Source organism: Pan paniscus, chromosome 5, assembly GCF_029289425.2.
Source record: "Pan paniscus chromosome 5, NHGRI_mPanPan1-v2.0_pri, whole genome shotgun sequence".
NCBI classification, from domain to species: domain Eukaryota; kingdom Metazoa; phylum Chordata; class Mammalia; order Primates; family Hominidae; genus Pan; species Pan paniscus.
In genome coordinates, this window is record NC_073254.2 from 53,089,939 (window position 1) to 53,109,041 (window position 19,103).

General features: G+C 41.7%; 1 protein-coding gene across 5 annotated transcripts in view; it reads right to left on the reverse strand.

Annotated features, from left to right (window-relative positions):
• BTBD9 (BTB domain containing 9) overlaps window positions 1-19,103 on the reverse strand; it is a 483,830-nt gene that overhangs the window by 449,250 nt on the left and 15,477 nt on the right. For 3 of the 5 annotated variants that reach the window (XM_034962029.3, XM_055113567.2, XM_055113568.2), the window contains exon 2: window positions 3,250-3,449. The exons of the other annotated variants lie outside the window; for them this stretch is intronic. The gene's annotated coding sequence lies outside the window, so the exon portion shown is untranslated. The remainder of the gene's footprint in view (window positions 1-3,249; window positions 3,450-19,103) is intronic. 5 annotated transcript variants of the gene reach the window in all.

The following is a 19,103-nucleotide window of genomic DNA, read 5'->3' on the forward strand; positions in this document are numbered from 1 at the left end:
AATATATTTTTTGCTTCTGTTTTAGAACAAAAACTCTAAAGGGTAGTGGACGGTTTTTCTGTATTCTGTTCACTAATACCCTCAAGACACTAATGAATAATTGATGAGCTTATGATTAGACTGCTATCCTCAGTTTTGAACAACATTCATGGAACAAATTTAATTCACATCTAATATTGAATTCTCTTTCTTTTATCATGATTGAAATATGCATCAAGGTTGATCTCTGTTCCTTAGAATTTCATCAGTTGGTTCTTTACCTAAAGTCATAATATTGGTATTTGACCAACTCAGCTAAAGCACCAACTTGGGATGTCACTGACACAAATTCTCATAGCCCATCAAAAGAAGATATTGGAACTATGCCTTTGTAACAGAAGCTTACAATGCAGGTACCTTAGAAATAAATATACTGACACAAGAAGAGAACCTATTTACACTTTATAAGCAGAATACTGTCTGAAGGTCATTTCTAAAAGGAAAAATAAATTGTGGTTAATAAATTTTTTTAATGTTGTTAGATTTCATTAGTTGAAATGGCATCACATTATTTGACAAATATAAAGCCATCAAGTGTAGCAGAAATGTTGTAAAAGACAAATGCCAGCAGAAATGTTGTAACAGATAAATGCCAGCTTCTCGAAGTGTATATAAACCAAGAAGCTTATGTTTTACTTGGCAAACAGGAATCAGCCGCTGATAACGAAACAAGATTCATAAAATACTCTCTTTGCTGTAGCCATGGTAAATCTAAAGCAACCCATACGCGCTGTGGATAAAGTGAGATTTAAGTAATTAAAGAAGGTAGCTTTTTAAGGATATTAAATGAAAGATGTTCCATGCAGACAACACAGCAAGGGGAGGAGACACTCAGTGACACTAATGGAAAACGTGAGACTGAAAAGGAAGTTTGTTCTGAGTAGCAACAGAGAAGAGACAGAAACAAATAAACACTGTGGTAGATAGAATCTTACAATATAAAATGTGCCTAAACTACAATGTCCTCATAGAACAAAGATCAGAAATGGAGAAGTGCTCATAGTTCTGTGGGGGTTAAGATCTGGGCAGATCATTTTAAGTCCCTTGAAAAAGGGAAAGGGAAATTAGGCCACATTCTGTAGTCCTTCAAGCTCTAAAACTGTAACAAAATCATGTATGTAGGAAACAATGTTCTCATATACTGTTGTAAGTATAAACTGGTTCAGCTTTTTGGAGGTCAGTTTGGCAGTCTATCAAAATTTTAAAAATACATTTCCTATGGCCGAGCAATTTAGTTTCTAGAAATATATAAGGTTATTAATTACAGCATTGCTTGTAACTGCAAAAAACGGGGGTGGGGACTAAATGTCCATCAATATGGTGAATGGAAAATATATTACAGTGCATCTATACAATATAGCCATCAATAAGAATGGAATAGATCTATATGTTCTGACTTGAGCACCAAAGCATGGTCAGTGACATAAGCAAGCAGACCTCATACAATAGGATCCATTTATTTAAATATACGGAATACATGTGAGGATATATGTGTGTTTAAATACATATATGTATATGTACATGCGTGGTATCTAGAAGGTACCTAAATATTTATTAAGTAAACACAGACATAGAAAAAAGAATTCCAAGCACACACATCATACTGTTTACAGCAGTAACCTCCAGAGAGGGAAGTGGGAATGTAGGAAGATAGGGAATGATTGGGAAGTTTTATGATTAAACTTAATGTATTTCTCAAGTGTTTCCTTCTTTTATAACAAGAATGGATTTCTCTTTTACATAAATGACATTTTGAAAAATTTAAACAGTGGAAATTACTAAAGAAATATTTATCAAAAGGATGCATTTTTTAAAATGCATTTTCTTAAAAATATAGATGACCTCCTACTTGTACCAAGAAACAGTGCAATGAGACATGAGCAAACACTGATGCAGACAGAATTTTAGTTAACAAGAGACTTTTTAGAATTAGCTAAATATGTATCCAAATGCAAATCCTGGAGGGCAGTGACTAGGTCTTTCTTCCCGGTGTCCCATAAGGATGCAATAAACAAGTACGACACTAAACACAAATGTGAGACTCCATGTGAGTCTCAGGAATTGATTATAAAATATACATACCCATCTTAAAAATATCTCTCAACTATTTATCATCAAATATTTTCATTAGGAAGTTCTCCATTCCCCTTGTATTCAGTGGGTATTTAGTTTCCTCATTTCTACTTTACTAACCAAGGTTATACTCCCTTATCACACTTTGTATGTTTCTCATTTTTTTCCAAATATATTTAAACTTACAAAACCACTTAATTATCATACTGCATCTTTCTTGGTGTTTGTTCTCAAAGTCTCTAGCGATTTAGGTTTTTTTTCCAACTGTCAAGTCTATAAATACTTTGAGTGGAATGTAAACAAACCTTAACAACGCTATTATCCTGAGAATCAACACCTTAAAATCTCTACATATCACTATTCAATTTTTCCATTCACAAAAATATAAAACTCATGGTCAGGTGTTTCTAGACGGTGCATAGGTGTGCATTTTCAGAACACAGGAAGGGTAGGACTCTGTTCTTTCTACACTTCTACGTTATTTAGTTTGTTAGTTTAGTTATAATGGGTAGGACCTATGAAAAGCAAGTGTTTAAGAATGGAAGTTCATGAAATAAATGATTCACATAGCTGACTTTCAAGAATGTCTGCTCTTCAACTAATATTCAAGCCAACAACTGGTAAAGGCCTATTCTGAGCCAAGCCCAGCCTAGCCACAGTGGAATAAAGAGCAGTTAATACCCAGATACCAACTAACCAAGTTTATTATCCTTCTCTTGTGCTGTAACTTAGAGATCATAGGCAAAAGATAACTGCAACTCCTTCTCCAAACACTCCCTTCGCAATCAACAAAAGATGACATTCCAAAAACAAATTATATATAAGCCTTTGAATTCGTAAGTCTTTTCATTAGAAACAATGTTGCAATATCTGGTGGCCAGCCCACAAATGCCTATTTATTCCCAAAATGACTTAAGGAATGGAGTACTATGGAAATTAACCATGATGAGTAACAATGTGGGGAAATGCAGAGTCTCAATTTAGAAAGAAAAAAAATACCTTACTAGCTTCCTGGCAATAAAAGGACAAACTCTTTTCCATTCTCCACACTCTCCCCACCCCCAAATCCCCTTCAAGTCTGAGATGAAGAGGCCAGGGGCACTCTCTGTTAACAGACACAAGAATTACTACTCTTACCTTCTTCCCTTTCAATTGCCTTATCTGCTGATTTTCAGCAAACCAAGGTTTGCTCTCTTGGGCTCATGAGGCTGTAGAATGCAGTGTCTAATTTCCATCAACTCTCCTGTCCCTTTGGAGCTGCAATGGCCACAGTGATGGCCACTTGCCACATGTGGCTACCGAGCACTTGAAATACAGCAGGTCCAAATTGAGACGAGCTGTAAGTGTAAAATATAAATTGTATTTCAAAGACTTACTAAAAAAAAAACATGTTTTTATTGAGTAGTTGTCAAATTGGTAATATTTTAGATATATTAGTCTTCATAAAATATATTAAAATGAATTTCAACTGGTCCTTTCTACTTTTTTCATCAGAATAGCTATTAGAAATTTTAAAATTACATACAAGGCTTGCATTTGTAACTCACATTATAGTCCTGTTTGACAGCGCTGCTTTAGAGATTGTCTTAGGAAAGGCAATAAAGAGTATCCAAAGTCATACTGCCAGAATTAAAATCTCAGGCCGGGTGTGGTGACTCACGCTTGTAATCCCAGAACTTTGGGAGGCCAAGGCAGGTGGATCACCTGAGGTCAGGAATTTGAGACCAGCTTGGCCAACACGGTGAAACCCCGTCTCTACTAAAAATACAAAAATTAGCTGGGCATGGTGGCGGGTCCCTGTAATCCCAGCTACTTGCGAGGAGGTGGGGTGCAGGAGATGGAGGCCGCAGTGAGCCAAGATCATGCCACACTCCCTCCCACCTGGGCGATAGGTTGAGTCTCTTTAAAAGACAGAGTGAGACTTTATCTTTTAAAAAAAAAATACAGCTCATATGGACACATGTATTACTCAATGACAGCATTTTGTGTATTTCCTGCACATTTTGTTTCAATATAAAAATGTCAGAGGGAGCCTGGGAATAAATGGTTAAGGGGTACTGACATTCCTGTAGCAATGTAAGGAACCTCAATCTGGACTCTGGGAGATGTGGGCCCTGACTTTCCTATCAGCAAATCAGCTGTCCTCTTTGGCTTTTGTTAATCTCATTTGTAAACGAGAAGACAGGGCTAAAAGTTCTCTGAAGTCCCTTCCAGCTATGAGTATTCTCTTCCTCTCCTTCCAAACAGCTATGTCAAGTCTCACCAGAACCCTTACCACCATAAAAACATCCAACTTAAGCAGACGTTGCTGGTGAGGAGCCCTCTTGCTTATTCACCTTGTTCACCAGCTAGTGAGAGCCAGGGATATGGAGCTGCTGGCTCTTCTGACTTGTCAAGTCTCTCCTCTCATACCTCCAGGCCTTTTACTACTGGAACTTCTTGTATTCTCCTTGTCTGGCTAATTCCGCCTCTTTCAAGGCTCAGAACAAGCTTCAAGCCCTTCAGCAGAAGCCTTCACTGACGCTGCCAATCTAGGTCACCTCTTCAGTCAGATTCTGTTCCCCCATCACCGCCCCTATCATACCTTGCTATGATTTTGTTACGGACCTGTCTTGTTGGTTAGTAAGCTCCCAGAGGACAATAACCGGAACACAGAGACTACAGGCACTCAACAAATGCTGAATAACATCTTACTCATCTTTACATCCCCAGCACCTTACAGTGACTGGCATATTTAAGACCCCAAAATTAACAAAAGAGGCCATACAGATATTAACAGACCTCTCTTCCAAATTCCAGACCCCTATATTACCACTGCCTACTTTACATTTGCACTTACTTTTCTCAAAGATACCTCAAAACTCAATTCACACTCTCTATGCCCCTCCCTAGTAAAAGCCTGTCCTTATGCAATGTTCCCTAGCTCAGTGAATCCGGCTGTGGAAGCCAGAAAGACACTGCCTTCGACCTCAACCTAATCCATCAGCAAGTCTTTTGCTTTTACCTCCTAAGATAGCTTTCAAGTCAATTTACTTCTTTGCAACTTCCATGCTACCATTCTAGTTCACTCCACTTTCATCTCTCACTCAGACCCTCACATAGTTCCTAAGTGATCTCCCGCTTTCCACTCAGACCTTCCTCCAAACTGTCCTCCATGCAGGAGCCAGAAAGAATTTCTCAAATTACAAAATTTGAGTATAAACCATTTCCCTCATCCTTTCCCTCCAGTACTGCTGTCCCTATTTAAAACCCTTCAGTGGCATTCCACGGCTCTTATCGTAAAAGAAGCACAGAAAAAAACGTTTAACTGGGCCTTCAAGGCCTGTGGAATCTGGGCCCTGCCTAACTCTAATCATTCCCCCTGACTTTCCTTAGCACTGACATGCTCCCTTATGCCACAGGGCTTTGGCATAAGTTGATCCCTTGTTGGGACCATGCTTCTTCTTTTCACCGTCCATCATCCAAGTGCAAGTCAGGTGCCATTTCCTCATGCAGCCTTCCTTGACCCGGGTCTAGCCAGCGCTCTTGTCATCTGCACTTAGAAGGCTTTTCTTTTCCTTCACAAATTGTTTCTCTTTGTATTTATACATTTCCACCCTTACATGCCATTTCTCCATATAAATCTTTTGAAAATATAAATCAGATCAGTCACTCCATTGCTTAAAACACTTCAGTGCCTTCCTATCTCATGCTGAATAAAAATCATACTCCACCAAGATCTACAGCTCTGCAACCCAACCACCTCCCCAAACTCATCTCCAACTCCTCTCCTGGCACATTCTGCTCCAGCCACACTGGCCTTACTGTTCCTTAAACACAGTCAAAGCTTATTACTGACTTAGGATCCTTATCATTACCTTCCCTCTACCAGAATGTTTTGTTCCCAAAGCTTCACACTACTGGCCACTCACCATTCAGGTCTTGGCTCCCTAACCACCCTACATACCCTACTACCCCCTTCACTCCCATACCATTTCTAACCTTCTACTCCATTTGATTTTCTTCACTGCTCTTAGCCCTAGAAGATAACCTCCATGAGAGCATGGGTTCTGCTCTATTCACCTCAGTGCCTAGAAAAGTACCTGGCATAGAGGTACTCAATACCTGTGTGAATGCTTAAAGTAATTATTGCGGTCCTTTTTCAAATAACTGCACTTCACTGACAGTGAAGAGTTACACATATGAGGATGGGATAATGTTGGCTGTGGTAGGCAGAAATGTAAGATGGCTCCCAAGATCCCTGCTCCCAGGTACACACACCCATATAATCCCCTCCCCTTGAGAGTGGGCAGGACCTGGAAATATGATGGGATAGTTACCCCAGTAACTTTATATAAGAGTCTTGTAGCTGACTGGAGGGAGATTCTCCAACTAGCCTTGAAGAAGCAAGCTGCCATGTTGTGAGAGGCCCATTGGCTAGCACTTGGGGGTGGCCTCTAGGAACTGAAAGCAACCTCTAGCTAACAGCCAGCAAGAAAAGGAGGATCTCAGTGGTATAATCACAAGAACCAAATTCTGCTACCAACCACTGAGCTTAATAGAGGACCCTGAGCCTCAGATGAGATTATAGCCCTGCTGACACTTTGATTTCAGCATAGTAAGACCCTGAGCAGAGAAGCCAGTTGTGCCATGCTTGGACTTTTACTTATATAATGGCCATCAATACTATCAGACCCAACGTCTACTTCTTATAACAAATATTTTATTACAACGCCCTACTATTCTGAAATAAAATTCAGAGATATATAACCTACTAAACACTTTTTTTTAATGTATTAGCAAGCCAGGCACATGTCTAATAGTCCCAGCTACTCAGAAAGTTGAGGTGGGAGTGGGAGGTGAGGCCAGCTGGACTTCCTGGGTCGGATGGGGACTTGGGGAACTTTCCTGTCTTACAAGAGGATTGTAAATTGCACCAATCAGTGCTCTGTAAAATGCACGAATCAGCAAGATTCTAAAAGTAGCCAATCGTGGGGAGGATTGAAAAGAGCGCACTTTGATAGGACAGAAACGAAACATGGGAGGGGACAATAAGGGAATAAAAGCTGGCCACCTCAGCCAGCAGCGGCAACCCGCTCAGGTCCTCTTCCACACTGTGGAAGCTTTGTCCTTTTGCTCTTCACAATAAACCTTGCTACCGCTCATTCTTTGGGTCTGTGCCATCTTTAAGAGCTGTAACACCACAAAGGTCCGCAGCTTCATTCTTGAAGTCAGTGAGACCAGGAACCCACCAGCAGGAACAAACTCCGGACACATCTTGGGGACTTGTCCAGGCTATCGCTATGCGGTGAGTACCATCGGACCCCTTTCGCTTGCTATTCTGTCCTATTTTTCCTTAGAATTCAGGGGCTAAACACTGGGCACCTATCAGCCAGTTAAAAGTGACTAGTGCGGCCACCAGACTAAAGACACGGGTGTCAGGCTTTCTGGGAAAGGGCTCTCTAACAACCCTTGCCTCTTTGGAGTCGGGAGCGTTGCTTTGCCTGGAACCAGCTTCTGCTTTTCCTGCACTTCCGGGCTGAGCCGAGGGTCAACAGAGAGGAAAGCCATTCAGCTCCAGGGTCCCAACAAAAAGTTGGTTGACCCTGCAGCCATGAGCAGAACTCTCAAGGTTATATCACCCAAGCGAGACTCGCCCATCTATTCTATCTATCCTGACCCTTGCCTCCTGGGTCCCAATGCCTCTCAGAGAAGTTCCTCCCACCTCTCTTCTCCAAGGCTAGTCCTGCTTCTCAAAACCACTCCCTGTCCCCGATGCTCTTCTAGTTTCTCCTATAAGGATAATTTGTAACATAAATTTCGGGACTCTGTTCCCTTCTTTAGGCACCCAGGCTCACCAATCAGAAAGACATAATTTTTGCCCAAAGCCCCATCATAGGGGGTACTATCTGGAATTTTAGGATGCCTCCTCAGACTAGCAGGACTAACAAAGGCCATTCCCAAAGCCAGGATATGGAGAGCCTCAGAAATTACAGACTCCAAAATTGGGGGGATATCCTTCCTATTCAAATGATGAGAAGTGAGGACAAAAGACGTCACTCTTCCAATGCTGGAAATCCCTTCCCTCCTTCAGTGTATGGCCCTCCACTCCATTTTGAGGCATATCATCTTCATAGGACAAGGGTAAGGTCCTAGCACCAACAGGAGAAAACACTTAGGACTCTAACTAACAGGTTTTTGAGGATGCATCGGTAAGGGCTACTAAATCCAACCTTTCTCGGTCCTCTTTGTGGTCTAAGAGGAAAGGCAAGGGTGCAGGTTTTTGAGAATGTGGTGGTAAGAGCCACTAAATCTGACCTTCCTCAGTCCTCTTTGTGGTCTAGGAGGAAAACAAGTGTTTCCACTGCTGCTTCAGTGAGCGCAACTATTCCAAACAGCAGGGTCCAGGGACCATTGTGGGTTCTTGGATGGGGAAAAATACAGACCAAAACCATGGACGTTTTTTCCTTTCAGATGGGAAACACTCAGGTATCAATAAGCTCACCCTTGAAATGCATCCTAAGCCACTGGGACCAATTTGACCCGCAAAACCTGAAAAAGCAGCAGCTTATTTTTTTCTGCACTACGGCCTGGGCCCAATATTCTCTCCCTGATGGGGAAAAATGGCCACCTGAGGGAAGTATAAATTACAATACTATCCGGCAGCTTGACCTTTTCTGTAAGAGGGAAGGCAAATGGAGTGAAATACCTTATGTCCAAGCTTTCTTTTCATTGAAGTATAATCCACAACTATGCAAAGCTTGCAATTTACATTCCACAAGAGGACCTCTCAGCTTACCTCCATATCCTAGCCTCCCCACAGCTCCCCTTCCTATAATGATGAGCCTCCTCTAATCTCCCCCACCCAGAAAGGCAAAGAAACAGGCAAAGAAATCACCAAGGGACCACAAAACCCCCCAGGCTATCGGTTATGTCCCCTTCAAGCTGTAGGGGGAGGGGAATTTGGCCCAACCCAGGTACATGTCCCCTTTTCTCTCTCTGATTTAAAGCAGATCAGAGTAGACCTGGGGAAGTTTTCAGATGATCCTGATAGGTATATAGATGTCCTACAGGGTCTAGGGCAAACCTTCAGCCTCACTTAGGGAGATGTCATGCTACTGTTAGATCAAACCTTGGCCTTTAATGAAAAGAATGTGGCTTTAGCTGCAGCCCAAGAGTTTGGAGATGCCTGGTAACTTAGTCAAGTAAATGACAGAATGATAGCCGGAGAAAGGGACAATTTCCCTACCAGTCAGCAAGCCGTCCCCAGTATGGATCCCCACTGGGACCTAGACTCAGATCATGGGGACTGGAGTCACAAACATCTGTTGACCTGTGTTCTAGAAGGACTAAGGAGAATTACGAAAAAGCCCATGAATTATTCAATGATGTCCACCATAACTCAGGGAAAGGAAGAAAATCCTACCACCTTCCTTGAGTGGCTATGGGAAGACTTAAGAAAATATACTCCTCTGTCACCCAACTCCCTCAAGGATCAATTGATCCTAAAAGATAAGTTTATTACCCAGTCAGCCACAGATATCAGGAGAAAGCTCCCAAAAGCTAGCCCTGGGCCCTAAGCAAAATTTGGAGGCATTATTAAACCTGGCAACCTTGGTGTTCTATAATAGGGACCAAGAGGAACAGGCCAAAAAGGAAAAGCAAAATAAGAGAAAGGCCACAGCCTTAGTCATGGCCCTCAGACAAACAAGCCTTGGTGGTTCAGAGAGGACAGAAAATGAAGCAGGCCAATAACCCCGTATGGCTTGTTATCAGTGTGGTTTGCAAGGACAGTTTAAAAAAGATTGTCCAAAGAGAAACAAGTCACCCCCTTGCCCATGTCCACTATGCTGAGGCAATCACTGGAAGGCACACTGCCCCAGAGGACAAAGGTTCTCTGGGCCAGAAGCCCCCAACCAGATAATCCGTCAACAGGACTGAGGGTGACTGGGGAAAGCACCAGCTCATGTCATCACACATACTGAGCCCCGGGTAAGTTTAATCATTGAGGGCCAGGAAATTGACTGTCTCCTGGACACTGGCACAGCTTTCTCAGTGTTAATCTGCCCTGGATGGCTGTCCCCAAGGTACATTACCATCTGAGGAATCCTGGGACAGCCTTGTAACCAGGTATTTCTCCCACCTCCTCAGTTGTAATTGGGAGACTTTGCTCTTTTCACATGCCTTTCTTGTTATGTCTGAAAGTCCCACACCCTTATTAGGGAGGGACATATTAGCCAAAGCTGGAGCTATTATCTATATGAATATGGGGAACAAGTTGCCCATTTGTTGCCCCCTACTTGAGGAGGGAATCAACCCTGAAATCCGGGCATTGGAAGGGCAAAAAATGCCTGCCCAGTCCAAATCAGGCTAAAAGACCCCACCACTTTTCCTTATCAAAGGCAATATCCCTTAAGGCCTGAAGCTCATGAAGGATTACAGGATATTGTCAGATATTTAAAAGTTCAAGGGTTAGTAAGAAAATGCAGCAGTCCCTGCAATACCCGAATTCTAGGAGTACAAAAACCAAAAGGTCAGTGGAGACTAGTGCAAGATCTTAGATTCATCAATGAGGCAGTAATTCCTCTACATTCAGTTGTACCTAACTCCTATATCCTGCTCTCTCAAATACCAGAGGAAGTGGAATGGTTCACTGTTTTGGACCTGAAGGATGCCTTCTTCTGCATTCCCCTGCACTCTGTCTGCCAGTTTCTCTTTGCCTTTGAGGATCCCACAGACCACACGTCCCAACTTATGTGGACGGTTTTCCCTCAAGGGTTTAGGGATAGCCCTCATCTGTTTGGTCAGATATTGGCCCAAGATCTAGGCCACTTCTCAAGTCCAGGCACTCTGGTCCTTCAGTATGTGGATGATTTACTTTTGGCTACCAGTTTGGAAGCCTCATGCCAGCAGGCTACTCTAGATCTCCTGAACCTTCTAGCTAATCAAGGGTACAAAGCATCTAAACCGAAGGCCCAGCTCTGCCTACATCAAGTCAAATATCTAGGCCTAAGCTTAGCCAGAGGAACCAGGGCCCTCAGCAAAGAACGAATACAGCCTATACTGGCTTGTCCTCGCCCTGAGACATTAAAATAGTTGCGGGGGTTCCTTGGGATCACCGACTTTTGCCAACTATGGATCCCTGGATACAGTGAGATGGCCAGGCCACTCTATACTCTAATCAAGGAGACCCAGAGGGCAAATAGTCATCTAGTAGAAAGGGAACGAGAGGCAGAAACAGCCTTCAAAACCTTAAAGCAGGCCCTAGTACAAGCTCTAGACTTAAGCCTTCCCCCAGGACAAAACTTCTCTTTATACGCCAGAGAGAGAGCAGGAATAGCTCTTGGAATCCTTACTCAGACTCACGGGACAACCCCACAACCAGTGACATACCTAAGGAAATTGATGTAGTAGCAAAGAGCTGGCCTCACTGTTTACAGGTAGCTGTAGCGGTGGCCATCTTAATATCAGAGCCTATCAAAATAGTACAAGGAAAGGATCTCACTGTCTGGACTACTCATGATGTAAATGGCATACTAGGTGCCAAAGGAAATTTATGGCTATCAGACAACCACCTGCTTAGATATCAGGGGCTACTCCTTGAGGGACCAGTGCTTCAAATACGCACATGTGCGGCCCTCAACCCTGCTACTTTTCTCCCAGAGGATGGGGAACCAATCAAGCATGACTGCCAACAAATTGTAGCCCAGACTTATGCCGCCTGAGAGGAACTCTTGGAAGTCCCCTTAGCTAATCCTGACCTTAACCTATATACCGATGGAAGTTCATTTGTGGAGAATGGGATACGAAGGGCAGGTTATGCCATAGTTAGTGATGTAACAGTACCTGAAAGCAAGCCCCTTCCCCCAGGGACCAGCACCCAGTTAGCAGAACTAGTGGTGCTTACCCAAGCCTTAGAACTGAGAAAGAAAAAAAGAATAAATGTGAACACAGATAGCAAGTACGCTTATCTAATCCTACATGCCCATGCTGCAATATGGAAAGAAAGGGAGTTCCTAACATCTGGGGGAACCCCCAATAAATACCACAAGGAAATCATGGAGTTACTGCATGCTGTACAAAAACCCAAGGAGGTGGCAGTCTTACCCTGCCAAAGCCATCAAAAAGGTGAAGAGAAAAGGCAGAAGGAAACCGTCGGGCAGATGCTGAGGCCAAAATTGCTGCCAGGCGGAACCTCCCAATAGAAATACCTATGGAAGGACCCTTGGTATGGAACAACCCTGTCCAAGAGATTAAGCCCCAGTATTCCCTGACCAAAACAGAATGGGGACTTTCACAGGGGCATAGTTTTCTCCCCTTGGGGTGGTTAACGACATTAGAGGGGAAGGTACTCATACCCGAAGCCAGCCAGTGGAAAATACTTAAGTCCCTCCACCAAACTTTTCATATGGGTATTAAGAACACTCATCAAATGGCCAAATCCCTATTTACAAGGCCAAATCTCCTCCGGACCATCTGACAAGTAGTCAAAGCCTGTGAGGTGTGCCAAAGGATAATCCCTCGGTCCGTCGTAAGGCCCCTCTGGGGCAACAAAGAATAGGGCACTATCCCAGAGAGCACTGGCAGTTAGACTTCTCCCATATGCCTAAGTCAAGGGGATTTCAATACTATGTTAGTCCGTCTTGATAACTTTACAAATTGGATAGAAGCCTTCCCCTGCAAGACAGAGAAGGCTCAGGAAGTGGTTAAAGTCCTAATTCATGACATAATTCCTAGATTTGGGCTTCTCCAAAGCTTACAAAGTGACAATCGTCTGGCTTTTAAAGCCACAGTAACTTAGGGAATTTCCAGGGCACTAGGGATACAATATTATCTTCACTGCACCTGGAGGCCACAATCCTCAGGCCCCATCTCTGATAGGACCAAAAATACCCTAATAGGATGTGCAATCCAGCTTTTATGCTCTTACATTTCCAACCTCACCTATTACACAAGCAATGAAAAGCCTATACATGGCCCTGTAACCACGAACACCGTGTTAACTTTCCAAGCCCCTTTATGCATCCAATGCAACCTGTTATCAGGCCTGCCCCTGGGGCACCTACTATCCCATCAGTGTAATTACACCCTACAACTTCAAGCCCCAACTGATCATAGTAACTTCCCAGTTACCCAAACAGCTCCATTCAGATGGCTTGTCGCCCTGCTTCACAGTCTGGGTTTTGTAATGGCAAACATACTCCCTGCATGACCATTCATCCCTGCAATCCCTGCAGCAGCACCCCCACCACTAATGAATACCTTCTCATCCCGTCTTTCAATTACTCTCTTGAATGGTTCCTAGTAGATATAAAACAGTTTTTTCTCCAATGGGAAAACAGAACACAGGGAGCCACTCAGTTTGCTCCCAACACCCCTTTCCAGCCACTCACCGGGGCTACCTTGGCAAGTACTCTAGGAGCATGGGAAAATGAAAACAACAAACTCACACACCTTTTTAACATATACAACCAGTTCTGTCTACCCAGCTAAGACATAATCTTCTTATGTGGAATGTCAACCTATATCTGCCTCCCCACCAACTGGACAGGCACCTGCACCTTAGTCTTCCTAAGTCCCAACATTGACATTGCCCCAGGAAATTAGACTCTATCAGTGCCCCTCAAAGCTCAAGTCTGTCAGCACAGGGCCATACAACTAATACCCCTACTTATAGGGTTAGGAATGGCCACTGCTACAGGAACCATAATAGCTAGTTTATCTACTTCATTATCCTACTACCACACACTCTCAAAGGATTTTTCAGACAGTTTGCAAAAAAATAACAAAATCTATCCTTACTCTACAATCCCAAATAGACCATTTGACAGGAGTGACTCTCCAAAACCACTGAGGCCTAGACCTCCTCACTGCTGAGAAAGGAGAACTCTGCACCTTCTTAGGGGAAGAGTGTTGTTTTTACACTAACCAGTCGGGAAAGTACAAGACGCTACCTGGCATTTACAGGAAAAGGCTTCTGAAATCAGACAACGCCTCTCAAATTCCTATACCAACCTCTAGAGTTGGGTGACATGGCTTCTCCCCTTTCTAGGTCCCATGACAGTCATCTTGCTATTACTTGCCTTTGGGCCCTGTATTTTTAAACTCCTTGTCAAATTTGTTTCCTCCAGGATTGAGGCCATCAAGCTACAGATGGTCTTACAAATGGAACCCCAAATGAGCTCAAGTCACAACTTCTACCAAGGACCCCTGGACTGACCCACTGGCCCTCTGACTGGCCTAGAGAGTTCCCCTTGGGAGGATACTACAACTGCAGGGCCCCTTCTTTGCCCTATCCAGCAGGAAGTAGCTAGAGCAGTCATCACCCAGTTCCCAACGGCAGTTTGGGTGTCCTGTTTAGAGGGGGGATTGAGAGGTGAGGCCAGCTACACTTCCTGGGTTGAGTGGGGACTTGCGGAAGTTTCCTGTCTTACAAGAGGATTGTAAAACGCACCAATCAGCACTCTGTAAAACGCACCAATTAGCTCTGTAAAACGCGCAAATTAGCAGGATTCTAAAAGTAGCCAATTGCGGGGAGGACTGAAAAAAGTGAACTCTGATAGGACAGAAATGGAACATGGGAAGGGACAATAAGCGAATAAAAGCTGGCCACCCCAGCCAGCAGCTGCAACCTGCTCGGGTCCCCTTCCACACTGTGGAAGCTTTGTCCTTTCGCTCTTCACAATAAACCGTGCTACCACTCACTCTTTGGGTCTGTGCCATCTTTAAGAGCTTTAACACTCACCGCGAAGGTCCGCGGCTTCATTCTTGAAGTCAGAGAGACCACAAACCCACTGGCAGGAACCAACTCTGGACACAGGAGGATTGCTTGAGCCCAAGAGTTTGAGACCCACCTGGGCAACAGAGTGAGACTCCTATCTTTAAAAAAATTAAATATTGCTTCTCAGCCTTTTGGCTAAAATCAAGCATAGTAAAAAAATAAAAACAAAAATAAAAATACATTATGCAACAGAATGGTACACAAAATGGTACACAAAATCCTACCCCCCCATCCAGAAAAAAAAAAAAAAACACTGTAAGACAGAAACAAAATAAAATAATTTATAATGAAATAATATTTATCTCATAAAATTACATTAGAAGACAAAGATACTCCTATAAATTTTCATCATGTCCTATGAGGGGAGATTCCATGTCTAATAAGAACTGGTTTAAGAATTAGTGTACCTAGAATACATGGACTCCAATTTAGGAGAATAGTTAATCTTAAAATGTCTAATATTTGCTAATTTTGTTTCTTTTTGTATCATGTTGTAAGGCAGTTTTCATAGTTACATTAGTATTATATTTTTATTCTAACCTTTTTCCAAAATGGACTTAGGTTTGAAAGCTTCATAATTTCCCTTTTGTCCTTCTCCTCCTCAATTATTAAGTACTCACTGGGTACATGACACTATTTCTTGAAATTAATTCTCACAATTAAGTAGACCTTTAAAGCTTCTAATTCATTTCCCAACTCACATTTTTCAGATGTGAAGAGAAAATCATCATCATCTAGTAGCTCATTATACATGCTATAAAATATTTCACCGTTTCACCCCATCTGTGAAGTTGGCCATAGTAAACATGTTTTGTTGCCTTAGTCAAGATTTATGATAATATAATAATGTAATTTTAAAGGCCACATGCCAAAGTACTTCCTAAATTAATAAAAATACTTAGCACTTAACCTATAACACACTTTAAAATCATCACATAATCTTGCAGGTAGCTATTTGCCCATGTGCCCAGGGCTAGTAACAATTGATGGAGAGCCTGTCACCAAGCCTATTTACTTGATTTATTTTACAGTAGCCTTCTAAGGCCACGTACATAATGGGTACTCACTTTGTGATGGGAAAATAAATTATTTGGTCTGGACAACCTGACAGTGTTACTATTAAGTTATTAATTTGCTAAGAGGGAGTAATTCCCTGAATAGCCTTCTTTCCTGCCCAAATAAGAACACAATTAGTAAATATTCACAGATTCCTAGAACATAGAGCTGAAAAGAATTCAAGCATCATAACTATGACTTTTTACAGATGAGAAAACTGAGGGACTTGTTCAAAGTCACAACATTCAAAGGCAGAACCTGAGATGGAATAAGGAGAGATACAGCATCTCAACTTTCTCATTTAGAAAATGGTCGCTGCCCCCACAGGGTAACTATGAGGATAAAATAAAACACATGAAGGACATAGTACAGTGCTTCACATGTAACAGTCATTTCATACTATCATTTTCCTTCTCACATTTTCTTTCTGACATGTATATTGCATTGACAACAAATTACACTCCATTCAGGAACAGGAGTCACCTGAAGGCTACAGAGGAATCACCTAACCCCAACTCTCATAAGTTAAGTCTATACTCCCCAAAAGTTTCAAGGACTTTCAATTTGTTGGACTGAGCCCAAGCCAATGTCCCCAGAGTTGAGAGTATGCAGTTTACAGCCAACTGTTCAACCTTGTGCTCCACACATACTTAAAAAAAATTTTATTATTTAATTTTTGTGGGGACATAGTAGGTATATACATTTATGGGGTACATGAGATGTTTTGATACCAGCGTGCAATGCATAATAATCACATCATGGAAAATGGGGTATCCATTCCCTCAAGCATTTATCCTTTGTGTTACAAACAATCCAATTATACTCTTTTTAGTTATTTTTTAAATGTACGATTAAATTATTATTGGCTATAGTCACCTTGTTGTGTTTTCAAATACTAAGTCTTATTCATTCTTTTTTGTTTGTTTGTTTGTTTGTTTGTACCCATTAACCGTCTCCTACTAGACTACAAGTTTTTTTGTGGGCAGGAACCACAAACGATTCTCATTTGGACCCAGAGCACCTAATATTACCTAGCAAGAGGTCAACACATGTTTGCATGGACGAAAGAGAAGCTGCCTGGGCATCTCCTTCCCAGCTCCACCTGAATTAGGTCAATTCTTATCATAAAGGAACCACACCATACTCGAATTCAACTTACATGAATTTAACTATTTATATGGAATAAGTTAGAAATAGCGGGGCCTACTCACCACTCCACTTAGTGACTACATGCTCTTTGCTGCAATCAAGCCTAAAACAAAAGGTGTGAGTGATTTTAGAAGTTTCTCAATCACTGGTAAACAAGTGAGGAATTAAATGAAGGCCCTAAAGAAGCACTGACCACAAAGAGCTAGAGAAATAGTAGAACACAGTCATCCCGCCTTGGGAGAATTAACCTTCCTTAAAAAACTCATTTGGTGATTTCTCCACATCAAAAGAATTTAATTACCACTGAAATAAAAGGCACACAATTACTTCAGTAAAGTATACATATTTTAATGTTTAGGTAATTAAACTTTCAATCTAGGGGTGACAGACCAGTAAAGAGAGCAAAGAAATCAATGAAAACTATGCAAATGCATACAAGATTATTACCACTTTAAAGCAGCAAATGAAGTATCTGAGAGAACTTCACCAACCCACCAATTACACCACGGCAAAGATGGCTTCACAGTGGTGCTTATGATGCAGGTCAGAAAATAAAGGTGGCACTCATGAAATGAGGTGCTGATAAGCCAGATTAGGGCTGTCTTATAAAACTAGTAAAATTAAATTCTCATAATCCAAATTAGCTCATTTTTGGACAAGCTTGTATTAAGAAATCCATGACATGGTACTCTGTAGGCATTAAGGTACTGATATGGAACAGCCTCTAAGATATAATGAGAGAAAAGCAAGATGCAGTACAATACATATGGGCTTAAGAATAAACATTAGAATATGCCACATATACACAGCATATTTCTGAATAGATATGCAAGAAACTTTATTATTTTCAATCTCCCCCAGTAGAATGGACACTCCATTAAGGCAGATCTTGGCCTATTTTGTTCACCCCTGCATCCCCAAACACGAGAACAGCACTGGTGTTGGCAGTGAACCAATGGTAAGCTGTTTCAAAGAGGGGGAACTGGATGTCTGTGGGGTCAGGATGGGAGAGCGACTTAATTTCCACTGTAAATGCTTTCATATTTTAAAATTTTGTACCATTTTTATAAATTACCTCCTTAAAAAGTGATTTTTTTTTAACAAATGAGTCGCTCAATGAGATGTTACAAAGATTTATTAGGCTGACTTTCATCTCCAGGACTTTAGCAAGGTACTAACTAAAAACTGCAGCATGAGTATTAGCAGGCTTGACAGGAGTGAGGCTCATGCTGTTACTAAAAAGGATCAATAATAACTAGAAAATTTTAACTGGTTTAACCACCTTAGAAAACAGTTTCCTACTATTTACTAAAATTGAAGCTCTGCCTATCATATGACTAAGCAATTCTATTCCATATATCCTAAAGTAAGGTGTATTTGTGAGGCATGCGCAAAAAGGGTCATAACTTTTTTATTGATAAGCAGATTATCTACCTGGGAGTGGGTAGGAACAAAGTAGAAGGGACAGAAGACATGGGAGTGACACTCCTCTGAGAATAACTTCAACTTTTGGAACCATGTTAACATTTCACATACTCAAAAAAGGGCAATAAATAAAATCAAAAATAGAGAGAGGGGCACCTAACATGAAACATAAACAGAATCAAATGAACCAAACTGTATTTCAAATGAATAACATAACCACACAGAAGAAAGCAAGGGAGAAGAGAAGTACTAACTCCTATAACTCTGAATACAGTATTTGGACTACAGGTCCCCACGCTAACATTTGTTAAAATGCTAACCTCTAGTTAGTGGGTTTCTTTTTCACAAAGGTATGGGCTAACAATTTTGAACCTACTTTCTGGGTACATTAAGAGTATACAAATAAGTAAATATGTTGTCAATAAAGGGAGTCAGGTTCTTACTGTTGAACAAAGGCGTTACAAACACGAAAAGGGGAATGGGTAGAATAAACTCCGCAGTGTAGGGTTGAAACTGGAGGTGTCAGTATGAACTTATGGTTAATATACAAAAATATAGAAATGTGTGGAATACACATACATTGAAACTGAAGGTGTCAGTA